This window comes from Dermacentor variabilis, chromosome 4 (genome assembly GCF_050947875.1).
Source record: "Dermacentor variabilis isolate Ectoservices chromosome 4, ASM5094787v1, whole genome shotgun sequence".
Taxonomy (NCBI): domain Eukaryota; kingdom Metazoa; phylum Arthropoda; class Arachnida; order Ixodida; family Ixodidae; genus Dermacentor; species Dermacentor variabilis.
This window is the reverse complement of record NC_134571.1, coordinates 157,907,064-157,929,315: the sequence shown is the minus strand read 5'-3', so window position 1 is coordinate 157,929,315 and position 22,252 is coordinate 157,907,064.

Here is a 22,252-nt window from a genome sequence, read left to right as displayed (position 1 = left end):
GGAGATGTGCCGAAACGGTAGCTTCAGTGTCTAGTACTCCAAGAAGTCCTTCGATACGAATCTTGGCCACAGGGAGACAAAAACTGGAGGTTTCCACGGCTTGCCTTATCCAAGCACATTCTCCCGTGAACTGGCCTTCCCCAACGTACGACGGGTGCACTACGTCCATTGTGGCTGCCGAGTCGCGAAGCACCCTACACGGTTTGCCGTTTACCACGAGGTCTCGAATGTACGGTTCTAGCAATTTCAGATTTTCCTCGTTACTAGTTAGTGACATCAACACTAGTTTGGGATTTTTGCATCCCACGGAGATATGCCCTGTTTGCTGGCAGTTGTAGCAAACTATTGGTTTCTTGACCTCGAAAGCTGTTTTCTTTTGCCTTTCTGACCTTTGTTCGGGTGAAGCAGCCCTTCCCTTGCTGGTCTCGTCACTGCTTTTCACTGAATCTGATCTTTCCTTTGATTTATAGTGATTCAACTTTGACCATCGCTCTGGCTTGTCGGGTCTGTATTTTGTCACCTCCTTTATAGGACCTTTGTTGCCTTCGAACACACGGCGAGTTACGTACTCCTCAGCGAGATTGGCCACTCTCATGATAGTGTCTATGCCTATCCCGAACCCAATACTTAATGTTTACTGGCAGCCGGCGGTAGAACTGTTCTAAAGCAACGCACTGCATTATCTTTTCAGCGTCACCGTGTGCACCCTCTTCTCTGAGCCATTCCTTTAGGTTTACCTCCAAGGTGTATGCAAAATCTGAGCATGACTCATTTTTGGTTTTCTCGACTTCCCTGAATTTTCGCCTGAATGCCTCCGCTGATAATCTGTACTTTTTAAGCAGATTTGCTTTGACTTCATCGAAGTCCTCTGCTTCTTCTTTTCCCATGCGGGCGATAATATTGCTACGGAACAGCCACCCCAGTATGGCTGCACTGAGGAGGACGAAGCCGACGTATGTGCCGGCTTGATATAGCGTCGCCATTTTGGCCTCCATGAGCTTCCCTGTAAATAAATTGTAAATAGTATTCGGCTTCAGCTTCACGTAACATTAATTTGGTGGAGGTGGACGTTCCCCGTACCATTCATGAAGCTTCGCAGCGGTCGCAACGGCGACAATGCAACTTCGGCTCCTGCTGGCGGCACTTCATCTACGCAAGCGTCTCCGCCTGCAGCCCCGACCTACGTCGCCGTTTCCCCACTTCGGGATCCTGGTGTTTTCAACGGAGTCGGCAGTCCTGATGTTGACGACAGGCTCCGCTTATACGAACGTGTCAGCACCAGTCACAGGTGGGATCCGACTATTATGCTTGCCAACGTACTTTTCTACCTCGACGGAGCTCCATTGGCGTGGTTCCAGACTCACGAAGAGGAGATCTCGAGCTGGAATCTCTTCAAAGACCAGCTACGCGACCGTTTTGGCAATCCGTTTGGTCGACAAGACAACGCCAAGAAAGCACTTGCCACACGTGTACAGACGTCGACCGAGTCCTACGTGTCGTACATTCTCGAAGTCTTGGCCCTTTGTGCCAAGGCTGACCCGACCATGTCTGAGGATGATAAGGTTAATCACGTCCTCAAAGGCATTGCGGACGACGCCTTCAATTTACTGGTGTTTACGAACGTCACCACCATCGATACCATCCTCAAGGAGTGCCGCCGTATCGAGCATGCTAAAAGCAGCCGGGTATCCCAGCACATCACGCGACTTCCCATCACAGCTGCTACGTCATCCTGTGACGACCTCTTCCACCAGCCGTCGCGATGTGACAACTTGACCCACATCATTCGTAGTGAGGTCGAAGCGGCGGAACCGGCGGCGCCTTCATACCCGTTACCTGATCATTTTCCGGTGACAATCTCCTTGATCCAGGCCGTCGTCCGTCAAGAGTTGTCCAACGTTGGCCTGCAATCCATTCAGTCCATACTCTCGGAACCTCTGTCTCCACGCACGGCCACACCGCGCCCTTCTTACTCTTATGAACAGCGCAACCCCTCCGAATGGCGAACCGTAGACGGCAAACCGATCTGTTTTAACTGCCGACGCATTGGACATGTCGCTCGCCACTGCCGTATCCGCTGGACAACTCCGGCACGCTATTCTCCTAATTATAACCCTCGCTCCTCTAGTGCATCCTTTTCCTTCGCCCCTTCTATGTCCGCTCCATCATCTGACCCTGCGACACCTTTGACACGACCCCGCTACTCCCGCTCGCCTTCTCCCTCCCGCCGCCAATCTCGCTCGCCCCCGTCACGCCGTGCTCCTTCTACGACCTACTCGCCGCACCCCCGACAGGAAAACTAGACAGTGCAGCTTATGGAGGTGAAGCTGCATTGACGACATTGGCACGACGTCCTCGCTTCACCTCACCCACGAACAAGAATCTTTTGGACGTTCTCGTCGACAATGTTCCTGTGTGCGCGTTGATTGAAACCGGGGCGCATGCGTCCATTATGAGTGCTGCTCTTCGCCGTCGGCTCAAGAAAGTTCTGACCCCCGCCCCGAACCGATTTGTACAAGTCGTCGACGGAGGGACTGTCGCTATTGTTGGTATGTGCTCTGCCCGACTCACCATTCCTGAGAGACACACCGTCGTTCTCTTCACCGTCATCGAGCATTGACCTCACGAACTCATTCTCGGTCTGGATTTTCTTGCCAATCATTCGGCCCTCATTGACTGTTCGGCCGGCTCACTTCGCCTTGACTTGCCTCTTCTTGCCGACCCTGTGGACCCGCCTCCAAGCCGTTTGAGCTGCATGGATTTTATTCGCCTACCGCGTCAATCTGTGACGCACGTCGACTTGTCCTCACCAGCTGTACCTGACGGTAATTACGTGATCGCACCAATTCCGGCAGTTATGCTTACACATGGTGTTACCGTGCCGCACACTGTGCTAACAATTACTAGCAAAGACTCCCGCCTTCCCTTTGTCAATGTCGCGCTAACCGCGCAAGTTCTGCCTCAGGGGATCTCATTGGCTATAATTTACGCTTTGCAGGATGATGAGGTCGAGCCATTCACACGGGAAAATCGTTGCAGCTCAGCCCATACCATGACGTCATCGCACGGTACTGACGTCGACATCGAGAAGATGGTTTCCTCTGACCTTACACCTGCTCAAGCTGAAGCTCTTTGCCGCTTTCTTGAAGGCTATCGCGACATTTTTGACTGACAACAGATCCTCAGGTCAGAAGTCCGTCGTGACCCATCGCATAAATACTGGCGATACGAACCCTATTCACCGACGTCCATATCGTGTTTTTGCGTCGGAACGAGCTGTTATCAAACAGGAAGTCAAAAGGATGCTTGCAAAGGACATTATCGAGCCTTCCTGCAGTCCCTGGGCATCTCCCGTCGTACTTGTCAAAAAGAAGGATGGAACGTAGCGCTTTTGTGTAGATTATCGCCACTTGAACAAAATCACAGAAAAGGACGTGTACCCTTTGCCACGTATTGATGACGCTCTAGACTGCCTGTACGGTGCCACCTATTTTTCTTCTATCCACTTACGGTCCGGCTACTGGCAGATATCCGTCGATGACATGGACCGAGAGAAGACTGCATTTGTTACCCCTGACGGCCTTTATCAGTTCAAGGTGATGCTCTTCGGCCTCTGTAACGCGCCCGCCACCTTCGAACGAATGATGGACTCTTTGCTTCAAGGGTTCAAGTGGTTCACCAGTTTGTGCTATCTAGACGACATCTTCGTTTATTCGCCCACATTCGACACGCATCTAGACCGTCTTTCAGCGATTCCTGACGTGTTCCGCCGCGCCGATCTCCAGTTGAACTCGTCAAAATGTCATTTCGCTCGCCGCCAAATCGCCATCCTTCGACACCTCGCAGACGCCAGAGGCGTGCGACCCGATCCGGACAAAATTCGCGCCTTTTCGAATTTTCCTGTTCCGAAGTCTACCAAGGACGTTCGTAGTTTCGTAGGACTGTGCTCCTATTTCCGATGCTTTGTAAAGGATTTTGCGACCATCGCACGTCCTCTTACCGACCTCTTGAAGAAAGATGCCCCTTTTTCTTGGGGTCCTGACCATGCCGCATCTTTTTTGCAGCTGACTACTCTCCTTACCACGCTTCCAATTTTGGCCCCCTTTGAGCCGTCTGCCTCAAGGGAAGTTCGAACTGATGTCAGTGGTCACGGCATCAGTGTTAGCACAGCGCCAGCGTGGACATGATCGCGTTTTAGCCTTTGCCAACCGACTTCTATCACCCCCGAGCGCAAATATTCAATCACAGAGCGCGAGTACCTCGCTCTTGTGTGGGCTGTTGCGAAATTTCGTCTATACTTTTACGGACGCCCCTTCTGTGTCATCACTTATCACAGCGCCCTCTGCTGGCTATCCTCGCTCAAGGACCCCATGGGACGACTCGCTCGCTGGGCGTTACGCCTGCAAGAATATACCTTCTCTGTGGTATATAAGACGGGACGCTTGCACCAGGATGCGGATTGTTTGTCCCGCTACCCCATCGACGAACCTGCTGATGCGGACGCCATCGCTTGCGTTTTCTCTGTGTCCCAGTTGTTTCAAATCGGCAACGAGCAACGGCGCGATCCTTCATTACGAGCCCTCATCGACCGTCTGGAGTCAACTCCTGGCGACGCCTCTCCGGATGTTTCTCCTTATGGAGGGGGCATTCTACCGCCGCAATTTTGATCCACACGGCCTTGACCTTCTGCTCGTCATTCCATCGCACCTGCGTTCGACTGTCCTCCAGCAACGTCACGATGCTCCCTTGGCTGGACCCTTGGGCGTCTCGCGCAAATACGACCGTGTACGCAGTCGATTCTTTTGGCCGGGTCTCGCCCGCTCTGCGCGGCGCTACGTTGCCGCTTCTGAGCCCTGTCAGCGCCGGAAGAAGCCCTCCACACCTCCAGCTGGATGTCTCCAGCCGATCGACATCCCACCCGAACCCTTTTTCCGTGTTGGTCTAGACCTTCTTGGACCATTTCCTCTCTCGGGCTCCGGAAATAAATGGGTCGCCGTCGCTACCGATTATGCTACGCGGTACGAAATCACCAGAGCCCTCCCGACAAGTTGCGCTACTGACGCTGCAGACTTTCTGCTATATGATATCATTTTATTGCACGGTGCTCCGCGCCAATTACTCACTGACCGTGGCCGCAGCTTGCTGTCGGCATTCGTCGAGGACATCCCCCGCTCCTGCTCGACAAAGCACAAGTTCAGCACGTCCTACCACCCACAGACCAACGGCCTCACGGAGCGCCTCAACCGGACCATCACCGACATGCTTTCGAAGTAGGTTGCGAGCGGCCACCATGACTAGGATCTTCACTTACCGTATGTGACGTTCGCACATAATTCATCGCGTCACGACACCGCCGGCTATTCACCATTCTATCTCCTATATAGCCGAGAAACCGTGTTGTCCTTGGACACTTTGCTGCCCTCGGCGACACGTTCCGCCACTGAATACGCCCGCGACGCGATCGCACACGCCGACCACGCGCGCAGGCTCGCCCGAACCCGTCTCGAGGCCTCACAGGAGCATCAGAGATGCCTCTATAATTGCCACCATCGTGACGTGCGCTTTTCTCCGGGTTCTCTGGTGCTTCTCTGGTCACCCGTTCGACGTGTAGGCCTTTCCGAAAAGCTGCTGTTGAGCTAGACTGGCCCTTACCGTGTGGTACGATAAGTGACTGATGTCACGTATGAAATCATCCCCGCCGATCTGTCAGCGTCATCATCAGCTGCAAGTGACATCGTTTACGTGGCAAGACTAAAACCATACCACACATCTTTCACCGCGGATGTGTAGATTAAGCACCGGTACGGTACTTCTACCGCCGGGGGTGATGCTACGGAACAGCCGCCACAGTGTGGCTGCACTGAGGAGGGCGAAGACGACGTGTGCAAAGCTCACGGAGGCCAAATAGCGTCGCCATTTTGGCCTCCGTGAGCTTCCCTGTAAATAAATTGTAAATAGCATTCGCCTTCAGCTTCACGTAACAGTATCAGCTACCTCACGTGGCAGTAACGTAAGCAAGCGGTGCGGCTACGTGTTTTTGTGAATTTTGCCTTCACACGTGCGCTCAAACTGTACCAGAAAAAGACCTATCTCCCCTCCTACTGCGTAGGGTGCCATCAAGTGTGTCGTTCTGCGCTCGCTTTCACGGCCTCTGGGCTAGGTCTTTCAGGATTTCGAGCTTTCAAGAGCTCAATCTCTAGGCGCTTCCTTTCAAGTGTGTAGCGTGCAACACGCTCTTCCTTTTCGTCTAAGCGCTTACGCTCTTCCTTTTCCTCTAGGTGCTTACACTGTTCTTTTTCCTCTAGGTGCTTACGCTCTTCTTTTTCCTCTAGGTGCTTACGCTCTTCCTTTTCCTCTAGGCGCTTACGCTCTTCTTTTTCCTCTAGGTGCTTACGCTCTTCATTTTCCTCTAGGCGCTTACGCCCTTCCTCTACAATGCTGTCTAGGCATTCCGTCAGTTCATCGTCGTCTGCCCCGGCCAATTCGATTGCGTCAATTATCTCCGGCTTTCTCTTAGATTCGGCAATTTGGAAGCCCAACTCTTTGGCCAAGCTCAACAATTCCGGCTTCTTTAGTGCCTTCGAGTTCATGGCTGCCCTTAGTGCTGCTAAATCTTCACTCTATACAACCTTGACATACTCAAACTTCCGTCAACGGTTTAGGAAAGATCACTGCAATGTACTTTCCAAAAAATACGTGCAGCCAAGTGATATCTTAGTGAAGAAAAGCCGTGCACTCACCATATGCAGTCATGAATCCAGACACCTTCCTTCCGAATGTTGTCGCCAGGACGAAGAGGCTACGATCTCGTAGTTGTTGTCCAAGTTGGGGCCTCCAGGGTTCCGTATCCCAATCGCTGCCAGTCAGTTTGTTGCGTATTCCAGGGTAGCGTATCGTACTGCTGCCGAGTAGAAGCGGTGCCTGCCTATCGAAGCTCGACCTACATTATTTATTGGGTAGCGTGGCATTGTCGGCGGACTGCAGGCATCCGGTAGACCATGGCGACCAAGCAAGGGCGAGACGATTTTCTAGTGCGAAACTTGCACGGTTTATTCAAAGGTAGATGAAAGAGAATGAGAAGAGCCTGAATTGATTGAAAGTACATTTCGGAGCCCCCTAAATATACTCTCTAGAATCGTGGGCGGGATCTTGCTTCCGTCGATGTCACGTGACCGGCACGGAAAGAGGGCCCCTCTTCGTCTGGTTATACCGAACCTGCTGAAAGGAAGAAGTCGTCCCGCCTCCCAGAATTGTAGACGCCTGTCCGCCTCTTCTGCGCTTTGCGGGTTCGTGGAAGTTCTCTTCTAGGTGCAATTCCAGGAAAGGGCCTCTCTAAACACACACACACACACACACACACACACACACACACACACAAAAGAGGCTGTACACTGCGGGGCTTCCGGCAGGCAGGCACACTCGAAACGGTCATGGCAAATTAGAAAGTCGTGCTTCATTTCGACGAGGCCTGGTAAAAGGTCCGGTGAGAGAAAGTTCTTTCTGCACGTGGATCAGGACGCCCACAATAGCAGGCGAAGTCACGCCTCATTTAGACGAGGCAAGGTGAGAGGGTCGGTTGAAATTCCTTTCAACACGTGGTGTCAGACGCCAACCCTAACACGGTATTGGTGTGATGATGTTAGAGAAAACTGAACGCTGTTGCCAAGATCGGTTCTCGATCTTTCGGTGCTATAGGATTAAGAGAAGAGGCTGAATTGGCTGGTCCTAGCGATATTGTCATTGGCTAAACAAGACCTCCAAAATTTTACGTCGCGGAACGCGGCTCGGATTATATATATATATATATATATATATATATATATATATATATATATATATATATATATATATATATATATATATATATATATAAATGGGCCTGGCGGGCTGCCCAGGCAGCGCTACGGAACCGCCGGTAAACAGAGCCGTCTCTGCTGCTCTCATAGATTTTGGGAAGTACAGGACGCGATACCTTGCTTGTGAATACTTGGCGTCGCGATATATCTGCTCATCTCAGGTGCTCTGCGGTGCGTATTTTGAAGAATTTCATGCATGCGAGGCACTGTAGCACGCCTTCCGTCGCCAAGAAAGCAAAGCGCTGTGCCTAATGCGTGAACTGCGCACGAGAAGTCGCAGACGCCGTTTCTCTGCGCTGCCGCTCTCGATACGCGTGCTGCTCCAGTCGCGCGATGGCGACTGAGCTGCAATGGCAGACTGCTGCAATATGTGTCTATTCGCTTAAGCACGTACACCAACTCAGAACCGTGGCCGAATAATACTGAATCAGTTAACTAATGAAACTAATATAATAATCTGCTGGCCTTAGCACGGTGACTTAGCATAAGCGGCTCTGGTATGTGTTGGCGCTGAGACTGCCAGCCACATGCATGCTAATGCGGCAAAAGCGCATTTAAATACACGGGAATCAGTAAATACAGTGATTGAGTGTCTCTATCCTTAGCAATGGCTGACGCACAGAAGCTCTTCTTCTTTTTTTTTCGGAGGAAGAACGATGCAGCCGCAGTAACAGCTTTGTTTGTTGTCATTCATTTGTTTACCGTAACATATAATGTGACAGATGCTGTTTATACACGACTTTTTATGTACAGTTCCCTTTCTTACTGCCGCAACTGACTCTGCCCCGTCAGTCGACCCATTTTCTTTCGCTTGTTCTCTCAACAACGCTTCTGAAACGATTTCAACTGCTCTATATGAACTTTCGCTTAATCAGGTGGGCCGCATCACCATAAGAAATTCCTTTAGGTCCTGTAAATTCCTGTGCGTGGCAGTTTTCTAATAAAAAGAAATCCGCATGAACCTTTACAGATGACTGCACTTTTTCATGGTTAAGCTAAAATTAAATTCAAATCTTTCATGGCGAACCACTCTCGACGAGATGAACCACAGGCGACACTCAGCGAATGCAGGCGCTTTTTTCGACAGCTGAACACCAAATTAAAACAGGAAATGAACCCTGAACGCACGCACAAACATGCGATACCGGCTGTACACAGCCTGATGACAGCGTAACTCAATGCGGAGAGCTGCGACTGGTATACTGCCCAGCCAATCTTGTATCTCGCGGCGAAGTCGTCGCACAGTGTGTTGACAATTCCAGCGTGTCAGGCTCGCGACCCTCGTGACAAACAAGGGCGGTGACGATGCTTGGGGACAGCGCGCTGCTCGGCGCAGTCTGGCTGGGTCCATTCGCTTTCAGCACGGCTTTTCGGGCACAAAGCCCCTGTATTCCAAGACGTGCGCTGCAGTCGATAGCGCACAACGCCCCACGCATGTGTCGAATATTTTTCGAGTGCGGGAACTACGCACAAAGCTCAAAACAAAGCGATAAACGAGCGAGGCTCGCGTTACTCTATGGGACGGTTCATTTTCCGTTGAGCCGCCGGGCACCTTCTCCGTATAGGCATCGCCGCTACTGGGAGGCGGCTATCAGAAGTTCAGAGCTGGCAGACCAGCTCTGGACCGTCCAGCAAGCCAAACATGCCGCTCGAGTCCAAGGACTTCGAGCCGACACCTGAGGCCAGCACAGCAAGAACTGCCAAACTATTCTTTAATAATGTTTCTTCCTCTTCTTCTTCTCTACCCAGCCAATTCGTTGAGTGCCGCCAGATCCAGTGCGTCAGCGCCATAAAGCAACAACCTAAATTTTTGTGAACTGGCCAACGTCATCGTCGCTAGTGTTGTTCAGATAATACGGACACAGGTAGGATTAGGTTTACGTTCGGTATGTATTTAAACAACTTGTAGTTAGCGAACACAGACATTTGGTTACCGCTGCAGCCGTTTGCATTAGTGTTCCGATTTGTCCCGCCATTCTAAGGACTACTTTTGACAGTGCTCTGTAGCGTACCATAGCGTTAGCGTTGCGCTTCCCGCTAACGCTCACGCAAGCATTGCGCGTTCTAAACCTCTAGTAACTGCTAAGTAACCGAAGTAAAAAAAAAATTCTGTACTTTTGGCTCCCTCTTCGCCCAAAGCCGCATTACTGTACACAATGTCTTCATTCTCTTCCCCAACTATATGTGTGACTAGCGCCTAATGAGAATTCTTGTAGACATTATTGTTCGTATAACTTCCATGTTCTGTGCAGAAGTTCCTTTATGTATTAAGTGAGCATCGTGACTTGTGAACTGAGGTTGAACAGTACCTATTAGCGCTGGCGGCGAAATTTTTTTAGACATATTAGCCTGTTCACTTCCACAAATGTGAATAGCTGGAATGGCATCGTGAGTTGATGTCTGAAGCGGTAAAAGAATAAATGAAACAGAAAGTTGCGTATGCAAGAACTGCGCACGGAATGTAAATATTTCCGCTTCCTGTGCTTTACAATGTGAAATGCTAAAGAGTGCAGTAGGCTTCATTGGGCAGCGAGACAAAACTGCATGCTTCCGGTTGAGCTGTCTGACACGTCAGATCGTCAAAATTAAACAATATCACTCTGTTGGTTTAAAGGGAGTGACAACCGAGAAGAATTTGTTATTAGACCTTGACGGAAATGAAATAACTATGATTTATAGTGATAAAATCCAGCACGCTGTTCGCGATTTAAGTAGGAATCATAATTTAAGTTAGCAATGGAGTCTTGGTATTTCGAATGTATACGATGAGTTTACCATACGTAAGTCGACTGTTATTAGGTAGAGCATAATAATTGCTTAAAATTACAGTTGGTATATTATTAGACATTCGCGCATTATTCTATGCCGCAGAAACCAAAACGCACTCGTGGCTACGGCGACACGCCAAACCCCGTATCACGTGTAAAAGCGTCGTTTCGTTTTCGATCTGATTGGTTTTGTTTTGACTAGTTAAATACCAAACAAGTTGGACAGGAAACCACGAAAACACGTAGCTAATATGGCAGCAATATTTGAACAATACGGAAAACAAAAATTGCAGGAACATCGACTTGATAAACAAAATCATACTTTGTTACAGCTACGGCCACACTTGTCGTCTGTCTCCCAGTAATGCCGGTGTATACTCGCTATCGCGCTCACCTATCAGCATTTATAGCATGCTTCCAGTGAACTACATCCTCACTGCAGTTTCAGTTTCAGTTTACTTCTTTAATAAGGAGGATACATACATGTTTACACAAGCATACAGAAGGAGGTCCCAGAGCATGCTCCTGAAAGGGGACCTCCTGTCAGATTGAGGCATTCCGATATGAAATGTTCCACAGCGTTTTCTACTTCAGCACTTCATGATTAGACACTCTGACCGGTAAGCTTCCGATTGCACAAAAAAAAATGGTTACCATAAAAATTGTTTGTCAGTCCGTTTAATGGCTTCCACAGCTACACAAACACTATATTACAAAAGAAATGGTAGTGCGGCTTATTTGCTATCCTAATAGTTTAGTAGAGAAACAGCTTACCTGAGCGGATTCAAGACGTGTATTGCTGGCGCTTGAACCATGGTGTGGTACAGGTCACCCGGAAGAAGGTTCCAATGGGACGCGACTTCAACCTCTTCGCCGGTGCAAACTGACAGGGCCACGTGCGTACCTAGCTGCGTTCTATGGTAGCACCTACTGACATCACGCTCAAAAGTAGTGTTTCTGTTGCAATATTTCCTGATTTGTACCAGCCATGATACTCGACTGATGAACGCGGCACTAAACGAATCAGCAAGAAATAACCGCCAGTCCCTGTTTAGACAAGGACATAAACTACGGCTCTTGATAGAGCGGTACAGTTCAGGGAAAGAGGTGACGTTCCTCATGGTTGTCGGCTCAGTACGCATGGCGGTGATACTGGACTGGACGTAGTTGCCCAACATCATCATACCTACCATCCATGCACCAGTTGCCAGGCCCCGAAAAGCCAGAGCGTTTGCTGGCGACGAGGGAGGGCTTTTGCCGAGAAAGGTGGCAACAATAAACAAAAAGAAGTCGGTGGCACGGTAGCGCTGCTGCCCGTCTGATAAAAATCGGCATCGTATTTGAATGTAGAGAGCCAGTGTGCCCCCAGCCGATACAAGGCTCATAAGCAGCCATAGGAGAGACGTCCACGAGTCAATAAAAGCCACTTTGTTTGCCCTTCGAGTGGAAGTAAAAAAACACAGCGGCGCTGGGCTGTATTGCGCGTCCGCGAATATGCTTCTCCTGATTAGGATGCCGCTTCCAATGGGATTGAGGACCAAGTCAACCCGCTTGCTCTGAACGTCTCGCCAGGTACCAACGTCTGTCATGCAAACGCTGTTATTCAGTGTTTTGTACGCGTCTATCAGTGCCAATGCCTCTGGTTTGAGGCTTCCACCCGCCATGCCAGTTTTGTCAGACCGAGCTATTCTTAACGTATGTCCTTTAGGATATCTTCCATCTGGCTTAATATCAGAGAATACCCATGACACATTAACAACACGTTGAACACTGCAATTCCGGAAACGATTTACCGGAGCGTATACATAGTTCGATGTTACGATGGCTAGGTCACAAACCAAGACTGATAATTGACGGACCACTTCCTCGTGCGAAGTTGCAGGAATAAAGAAGCGAACAGCTGTCGCTCGGGCTGCATCTGAAAGTTCAGTTCGTAAACTCTGGGGAAGATGGGGCCATGGAAAAGTTAAAAAGAATAGCCTTGCTTGATGGATGTCGAGGGCACGCCTGCTGTACACGATGCCGCATTTTCCAGGATGCCCTTTAATATAACCGTAAATTTCGCATGTTATGTCCTCCATAGATGCTCTTAGAAATTTCACCGGAATGGGCAGCTCTTTCGCGCTCTTGTAGAGACTTTCTGTATCGGAAGAGGAGTACAGGAACACTGGCCGAGCCGAACTTGATTTAGACTCGGCAATCGCCGTGAGCATATTTTGGGTAAGAGGCGCCTTTGCCATGTGCATTAGAATTCCACATACTACAATTAAAGTTGTAGTTAGAAAAATTTGAATGCATGGTTTATGTGGAGGCATGGCTTCCGAAAAGTGTATGGAAATATTTCAGAGAAAATGCGACCTAACGTGATTGCAATGTTACCTTTCACTTGCGTTTACGTTTGTGTTTCGTCCGCGTGACAAAAATGTTTTGCAAATGCGAGAATATTCTAAGCAAACTGTCTGCATCGTTAAAGTAACGCGTGTACTGCCGGATAAAGCCTTAAGCCAAGTTTTTGGTTTAATCTTTTCTGTTGGGTAACGCACGCATTCTATAGCAGCGGCTTTTAATTCTTCCTCGGCTGTTGTTTCATCTTTGCACGGTGTGAATTCTGAAAAGATAATGAAAGAAATGAATGGTTTACTGGCTGCACCTATTTGGAAGCACCAGTAAGAGAGTGGTAACTACTCACAGTTGAGGCAATCTGTTATATTGCTGTTCTTCTTCATTTGTGTACCTTTTGCGGATTGCAGAACATAAAGAGCTGCTTCAATCTCCACACAGAGTTCCTTGAGCATTCATAATGCCCTGCAGAAGATGAGAATTGTTGCTGAAGTGCCTTGGTTTTAACAACATGCAAAGGTAGGCGAACTCAGTCATGCGTCAACTCGCTCAAGCTACTACAGAACGGCGAGTCTGTGTGAGTCCAAGCTCGATTGAGTTTCCTGAAAACCGGTTAGTCGGAGTGACCCTGGGCGAGTCCTAGCGACATGATTCTGTCTGATTCACTTCTAGTCAACAGGACATAACTTGTATCTGAGTGAGATTAAGTGCGTCTAAGTAACTTGTGATTCCACTTGTTTGGGAGTTCACGAAACTACATTCGAGGATGATTCCACGTTTTGTTAAATCGGCCAATATTTGTATCCAGGAGCGGTGTCCGTTTGAAACATTAAGCCCGAACATGTTCATAGTGGACTACGTCCAATAAGTATAAAAACATGTTGTCACGTTGCAGTGATGGTCAGGAACACAGTAGCAAAACTGTGACTGACGAAGCCAGCTCTTTACTGGGCAAACTTGTGACGCTAAAAGCAAGTGAAAATCAAAGCACAACGATAGCGGCGAATACAGTCGGCGATTGTCGAGGCGATGACGTCAGTCGGAGTCAATGGTGACTTGATAGAGTCGCTCCACGGAAAGGCGTGCGTGATTCTGTCCATTGTCGAGAAACTAAAGAGGCTGCCCACGGGCGATACATGGGGCAGTAGGCCGAAGCTGGTTGAGCCAGGAATGTAGCCTCTCTAAGTACTGCGTGGCCACTGGCGGAGTGCCTTGGTGGGTGCCAAAAAACCGACCTGGAACGCGGATTGCTGATCCATAGAGCACCTCGCTGCGCTGAAACCGAGGCCATTCTTGATTGTTGTTCGCGACCCTAGTAGTACTAGGGGTAGCCTTCCCACACAGTACTGTCTGTCGAGCACGTCAGGCAATGACGTTTTCAGTGTCGGAGGAGACACTTGACCATGCCGCTGCTCTGCGGATGGTAAGCCGTGATGTTATGATTGCGCGTGCGCGTGTCGCCAGCGCAGAAAAAAGTTAGCTTTGGCATTGTCGGCCTCGGTCAGTAGTTATGCGCAAAGGATAACACTACCGGGACACCCACGTAGCAACAAGTGCTTCCGCCACTGTTTCAGCCATGATGTCTTGTAGAGGCGTCGCCTCAGGTAACCTTGAGTACCGTCGACAGGCGTGAGGAGGTGCCTGTAATCTTGGCAGAGCGGGAGAGGCCCCACCAAGTCTGAATGCACATGATTGAAGCTGCTCTCTTGTGGTTGAAACGGCTGCACCGGTGAACACGTGTGCCGACTTACTTTCAGGGCTTGACAGGCTTGGCAGCTTCTTGCCTAGCTGCGAACATCTTTGTTCATCCCTGGCCAGACGAAGCGGTCTGTGATAAGCCTCTGTGACCCTCTGATGCCAGAATGGCTTAGCCCGTGCAGTGAATAGACTATTGTTACCGAAACTGATGGGCCACCAACAGGCGAGAAGCTGCCGGCAATGTGTGGCACGTTACCAACGTCGTTGTGTAGGGAAGCGGTACCTCCGCAAGCTGGACGGGGGAGCCTTTTTTCCCATAATTGAAGCAGCTCGCGGTTGTTTTACGAAGCGGAGGCTAGAGCTTGGAAATCGACAGGGCCGGCAGGCACAGCGCCGATCCGCGATGGCGCGTTAGTTGCCTGATTTTCTGTCCCAGAGATATGGCGGATATCAGTAGAAAATTCGGAGATAAAGAAATGTTGCGAAAGCTTATCTTCTGAGTACGAGGAACTGTTCTTGAAAACGAAGGTTAACGGATTGCGGTCGGTCAGGATGTAAAAGCCATAGCCTTCAAGAAAACAGAAACGGAAATGCTTGACAGCGCAATAGATGGCCAACATTTCCCACCCGAAGGTGCTGCAGCGAGCTTCTGTGGTTTTGGGGCGCTTTGAGAAGAAGCCCAGCGGCCTCCTGTCTGTGCTGTTGCGGTACTGTTGCAGTACTTCGCTTACTGCCGTGGTCGACGCGTCTACAATAAAGCGAGTTGGCGCCTCCGGCAAAGGATGAATCAGCAACACTGCAGTCGCCAACCACGTTTTTTGCTTGCTGGAAAGAGTGCTCGTGCTCGAAAAGAGGGGAGGGTAGGCGGTTTTTTTGAGTCACGACGCAGCAGGTCACTAATCGGGTGAAGAACTTACGCACATGATGGTATGAAGCGCTTTGAAAAATTTATGAGCCACAGAAACTCGCGCAACTTTCGGAAGTAGGTTGGAGGGGGGAAGCCCTCGATTGCTCAAACTCGAGATTCCAGTGACTTGATGCCTAGGAGTGAACTGCAACGGCCGAGAAAATCCAGTGCTTCAACTCCGAAAATGCATTCCTTGGGCTTTAGGACCCGGTCGTGTTCACCCAGTCGCTCAAATAGAGAGCGAAGGTGCTCCTTCTGCCCTTCGTCTCTGCGACCACCAACGAGAATGTTGTCAAGGGAGACGAAAATGAACGGATGTCCGCGCGTAGCCTCGTCCCTGACCCTTTGGAAAATTTGCGCTGCATTCTTGAAACCGTAAGGCAGACGAACAAACTCTAATAGGGGAAATGGAGTAGTGAGTGCTGTCTTCGGAATCTGGCTGGTATCGACATGAATGTGGTGGTACGTCCTCATCTAATCAACCTTGCTGTATATTTGGTTCTTGTGAGACGAGCGCCGAGGTCATGTAGGTGGGGAAAGGGATATTGATCTGGAGTAGAGACGGCATTCAAAGCTCGGTAATCACTACAGGCACGCAGGTTTGGCAAGCGTTCTCAGATCATGAACTGCAGGTTGCCATTTTCCCTCAAGAAAAAAGTCAAACTACGTCAAACTCTTGCCTTTGCTTCGAGCTGTTGACAAATTCGACTTCGCTCTGCCATCTGCTAGCCGCCTGGTTAGCTCAGATGGTAGAGCGGCTGCCTCGGAAAGGCGGTGGTCCCGGGTTGGAGTCCCGTATCAGGGCGCAATTTTCTTCAATTGTGAGGCGTTTCATTCGATTAACGCGTATGGGTTTCCTTTGTTGTAATTGCTACGAACAGGTGGATGTCTGATTTTCCCTTTATTATAGTTGTTTATCAAAAGCGCGCTTGCCAACGGTACCCATCAGGATCTGTATTTTAGAGTGAAATAATTATGTCAATTATACGATTTTTGTCCAGCGGAACTGAATGTCTTTATCACTGAACCATTTTCTTTCAGGCGAAGGCCTTACGTGCCTCATGAGTCGAAAAATACGTTGTCCGGCGTTATCGAAGAATTGACCGTCCGTTGTCATGACACAAAATTTGATGGCACCAGATGGATGGTGCCACCCACCACCTTTGACATTATTTAAGGTAAAGTTAGTTAACGCACTCGAACCTTGGACCTTGGGTGGGACTGAAATTCAATGGAACGAAAATTGGTGTGGCCACCATTGATGGTTGAATCCACTAGCTTTGGCATTCATTAAGAGGAAGGTAATCAAGGAACAACTAATCAGTATATAATTATGACACTCGAAATCATAACCTTTGGGGTTAATTAAGGTGAAGTTATTTAGGACAAAGGTATTTAAGGCACTAGAAGCCTGGACCTTTGGTGGGAATCGAACTCTCGACCTTTAATGGGACCAAAATTCTGTGGCACCAAGATTGATGGTGCCATACACGACCTTTGGTTGTATTTAATGCAAAGTTAATTGCAGGGCTTGAACCCACGAACTTTGCTGGGAGAAAACAGGGAATAGTAACTAACAACGCACTTGAATGAGATTATCAAGTAATTTAATAATAAGATGAGATTTGGCAATGCTTCTTTTACTGCGTCAACTCCGTTTGAGTGCAGCGGCTGCTGTGATTATAACATATTCTCGTTCCCTCTACACTTCATGTACAACTTCAGCAGCCCTAAAAGCGCTCCTCTAATTAGTTCCCTCATAACTAACTCTTGTTAGGTTATTGTTGGTATCAGGTTACTGTGTTCCTTTGCACGGTTTTTCGGACCATTTGAACTTCATCGAGACAAGCATCCAATTTACCCTGGAAGAAGAGAAAAATAGTCGCATTGCGTTTCTGGGCGGTCTCATTGAGCGCACCGACAAAGGTCTCGCTAGAAGCGCGTACCGAAACCCGCGCATACTGGGAGGCACTTCGACTTCCAGTCAACGCACCCCACCGTATACAAGCGGTCAGTACACTTAGCACTTTTCAACAGGGCTTTCCGCATATGTAGTGGTCACAAAAGACGTCGCTCGTAACTGAATTCTACAAGCTAAAACCTGAGTACTTATGATAACCCCTGCACCCTACTGACTGAAGAGGAGCATCGGGCCTCAGCAGCTATCCACCAATTGGCTCCTAAGAAAGAAGAAAACGCAATGCTATCCCAAATGTACATGCTGTAAGGGAGGCATTGGCCAGGGTTTTTAACTACGACGCACGTGTGGCTCATGTGCCCTCCAGAAAGCTTCGCGGCCGTCTAATGCGCGTGAAGGACCACCCCGACCGTGACCTTCAGTAAATTATGGGGTTTTAAGTGCCAAAACCACCTTCATTCTTTCTTTATTCATTTATTCAAGACATTCCTTACAGAAATGCCTTGAGGGACGAGACAAAAGGCACTGAACGTGCCTGACTGGGCCTCGCCACCCTTGGCAGCTGCGGTCACACAAGCACATAAATGAATAACAAAAAGTATAGAATACAATACCCGCAATTTGAAACATGATAAAACTTAAACATCAATAAGTGTTCTTTTTTACATCAATAACATAAATAGAGATACAATCAGATACATTGTACAGGTATATCGAAAAAGCTGTCGTCCATGTACAGAAAATATATCGGACTTTCACAATGAAAAGCCAAGACACAGAGTAAGCGGAAATTACCAGGGATCAGACTGGCACGATTTTTAGCCTGTGTCAAAAAAAAAAAATTCTGAGCATATTTCTGAAAATGTGCACTGAGGTAGCTGTAACGAGTGCTTAATCTATTTCCGAATATTCATCTAGAAGGTCTGGTATCATAAAGCTTGGTTTTTGATCGCCATATTTTGTACGAGAACGTGGCCTGGGTATTAAATTCTTTCGCAGGCAGTACGGACCAGGTTTTACTTGATATTTGGTTTGGAAAGGTGTTGTTTGGTGCTAGTGCAATATTTCTAGAGCCAGTTTATATTTATACAACTTATGAATAGGCAATATTTTATTTGATTTAAAAAGGGGTGTAGTGTCTTCAGAAAGTTCTATATTTCCGATTGCACGCAGCGCTAGCCTTTGCAAGGAAAAAAGACCGTCTAGGTTGGTCTTAGTCGTTTTTAGTTGATTATGAGGCACGCCGTAGTGGAGGACTCCGGAAATTTCGACCACCTGGGGTTCATTAACGTGTACCTAAATCTAAGTACACGGGTGTTTTCGAATTTCGCTCCCATCGAAGTGCGGCCGCCGGGGCCGGAATTCGATCCCGCGACCTCGTTCTCAGCAGTTCGACACCATAGCCACTGAGCAACTATGGCGGGTGACCGTAAGCTTCAAACAGGCTTCGTTTTCAAGATTCCTTGTAAAGAGTTTGCCGCAACCTTCCTCGGGGAATCAGGCCATTTTAGGAAAAGAAAGAAGCAGCACCAGTACGACGCGGCAAACGCAAACACGTCATCGGATGTGCTGGCCGAGCGTCACGAGAAAACAGACCAAATCATCAACTGGGACGCAGCAGCTGTCATCGCCAAGGAAAGACCCCTATCTACACGCTTACTGTTGAATCATTCCGGATATAGACAGCACCACACGTGATTAACAGGACGCGGGACAATCTAGCACAAACCTACTCACGCTCATTGTGCCATGTTTGCACTACATAACCAAGGACTGCCCACCTTCATTGTTATTGTCAACAAGGGGCCCAGAAGGGCCTCGAAGGGTCCACCTTATATTTTCTTTATTTTCCTTTATTTCTGTTTCAGTAAGAACAGAACTAAGTTACGTACTGTCTGTGTCAACCAAACGTAGCCAAGAATGCGAAAAATAACAGTTCGATTTATGGACATGGCGCTTACGCTATGTTTGTGGTGTAGTTCAAAATAGTCATAAGGACTTTTCCATTCAGAAATGAGAAAATCATATTCAGGTTTATTTAGCTACATTTTTTTTTACTGCATCGATAATGTGTCATCGCAAAGGCTGCGGTGAATGTGAAGGAATCACCGATAACTGCGTTTAAGGGAACCTAGGTTTTCTGTGCTTCCTTAAAGATAAGAAAAAGAGATCCCGCAAAAACATAAAGCAAATCTATCTCACAACGCGTCCCTGCGCTAGCGATATCAGTGGTCTCAAACGTAAACTTCGCCACATAGCACGTTGCGCACCGTCCGCATGTTCAAACCATGGAATCGCGTTTCATAAGGGGCGAAGATACGCGCCGAATGTAACTGATGCGTCAGGGAAAAAGTGCGTTCGCTCGTTTGAAATGCTATGAACTAGGCCAGTATATTAGCGCGATAGCGTTAAGGACCCCATGTCGCAAAAGATCCAGCGTCCCGCGTCCGGCGCCCTGCGTCGGACGTCGTTTCGGTGGAAAGAATTGCGATCCACCCACACCTAACCACCCAGGCCCTCCATGTGGTGCAAGGGAGTTACTGATGTAATTGAGTTTCTCAAAGCAAAATAGGTAGAAAAATTGTAAGGTACAACTGATACACAACCTACAGACGTGGTAGCGTCGAATTGCAATTTGAATATACGAGAAAACAGAGTTCTGTTACGGGACAACTAAACAAATACTACAAACTCCTTTTGCAGCGTTTCCACCATTCATGCAGCGGCTATGGCCTCCCAGATTAGCGTGCGCCAATCTCAAACACGATAAAGCGCTGTGTCCGGTTCCTTGCAACACCTCCAGATGGCGCTCGCCTTCGCCGCATCGTGGCCCACCAATGAGGCCGCGTTTCTGCCAGAAAGCTCGACTTCGTGCACAGCGTTCGCCACCAGCGTTTCCCGGTAAGCGTTACGGTCACGTGACCTGCAGTTGCCGGGAAGCGTGCAAAGCAGTCAGAGATTTTTGAATGTTATCGCGTTCCACTTTTAAAGGCGAAGCTTCAGCGTCAAAATTTTTCGACGAAGTTTACGTTTGAGGCCGCTGCAGTACCGGGAGCGCGAAAGTGTCGTGACAGCCTATTCTTCCTGCTTTCTTTTTAAAATTTAACGCGATACAAAGGTCCGTACACTACCTGTACGTTGCTTAAAGTCTTTATCGGTAATTTCTCAGGATCCTTCGCAACTTCTGCATTGACACCATATGCATAAAGCAGGTCAATAAAAGCTAACTTTATCCAAATAATTATTCCTGCTCAATTAACAAAACACCCATTGCGAGCATGAACAATGCCCATCAATACAATCGACCTTCATTCGTGTAAAGCTGGCCTTTATATTTTATTCTTGCGACAATAATTTTTCGCGACATTAGCGGGTATTAAAACTAAAAAAAAAACAAATGCAATGTTACTTGGTCATTGCATGTTTAACAGTTTTCGTGAAAACTCAAAAGAAAAAGAACACTGCTGTGTTTTAGATAAACGGAGAATAAAGATCGCTGAGTTTTTTCTCAGCACATAAACACCACTATCACAGTGACACCACAGTCACAGACCAATTTTTTGGAGAAGCTGTGGTATATTCATGGTCCCACCACCCTATGTACGACAACGGCGACATAACGTCGGCCTCAGCATCGCTGTCACGAGTACAGTTCCTGTGGTTTACGTTTTCTACTGTTCTTACGACTGCCGTTTGGGTGCTGAATTTCCCTAAAATAGTAAATAAAACTGAAAATTAAAATTCCCAGCTTGTTTTCTGTTGCGGATAAAGGCTGTGTTTCGCATCATGTCGTCGTTCAGAATATGGAGTAAACGCAGAATCCAAATCTGAGCAAAATTCCTGTATCCAGTGAAGGTTGGCCATCGAGAAGTTTCCCACGCAAGCAGGTGGTTTGTCGCCCTGCCGCACTCCCAAATTGATGACCAGACGTAGTGGGTGGGCGGAATACAATGGTGCCGGTAAGCACAAGTTGTTCGCCAATTATTGACACAAGAGAGAGAGAGAGAGAGAGGAGAGTTCAGGAAAGGCGGGGATGTTAACCAGTCAATAGTCTGGTTGGCTACCCTACACTGGGGGATGGGAGAAGGGGAAGAGAAAGAAGGGAGAGAGAAAGTGTAGATACGTGTACGGACAGCACTTCAGTTAGAGTCGCTCGAGCAAACCAGAAGTTCTGAGAAAACAGAAAAGTGCCTTCACTGCCTTCTGAGCCGATGATCGGTCGGGACGGTGCTCTAATATGGTCTGTTCACTAAGAGGACGACCATCTAGTTTCCTCAATGTGTTGGACAAAAACTGTCTTTGTGCTTGAAATTGAGGACAATGGCACAATAAGTGGTCAATGTTCTCTTCGCATCCGCAAACATCACATGCAGGAGTATTAGTCATTCCAATGAGTGCTGAGTAGGCATTCGTGAAGGCAACTCCAAGCCATAACCGGCACAGAAGAGACGCTTCACGTCGGTGTAGACCCGCTGGAGCTTTGAGTTGAAGTGACGGGTTTAGTCTTTGCAGTCTTGTGCGCCTTGTATGTGCGGCGTTCCACTCTGCCAAGGAGATCGTGCGTGCTAGAATGCCAAGTTGCCTCGCGGCGTCGGTCCTTGAGAGAGGAATGGGGACGCAGCGGTCTTCTTGGTTTGACGTCCGAGCTGCCTTATCGGCGTCATCATTTCCAATGATACCGCAATGACCTGGTATCCACTGAAAAGAGATAGCCTGGCCTTTTCCTATTAAGTGATGAACAAGTTCCGCGATTTCGCACGTGAGC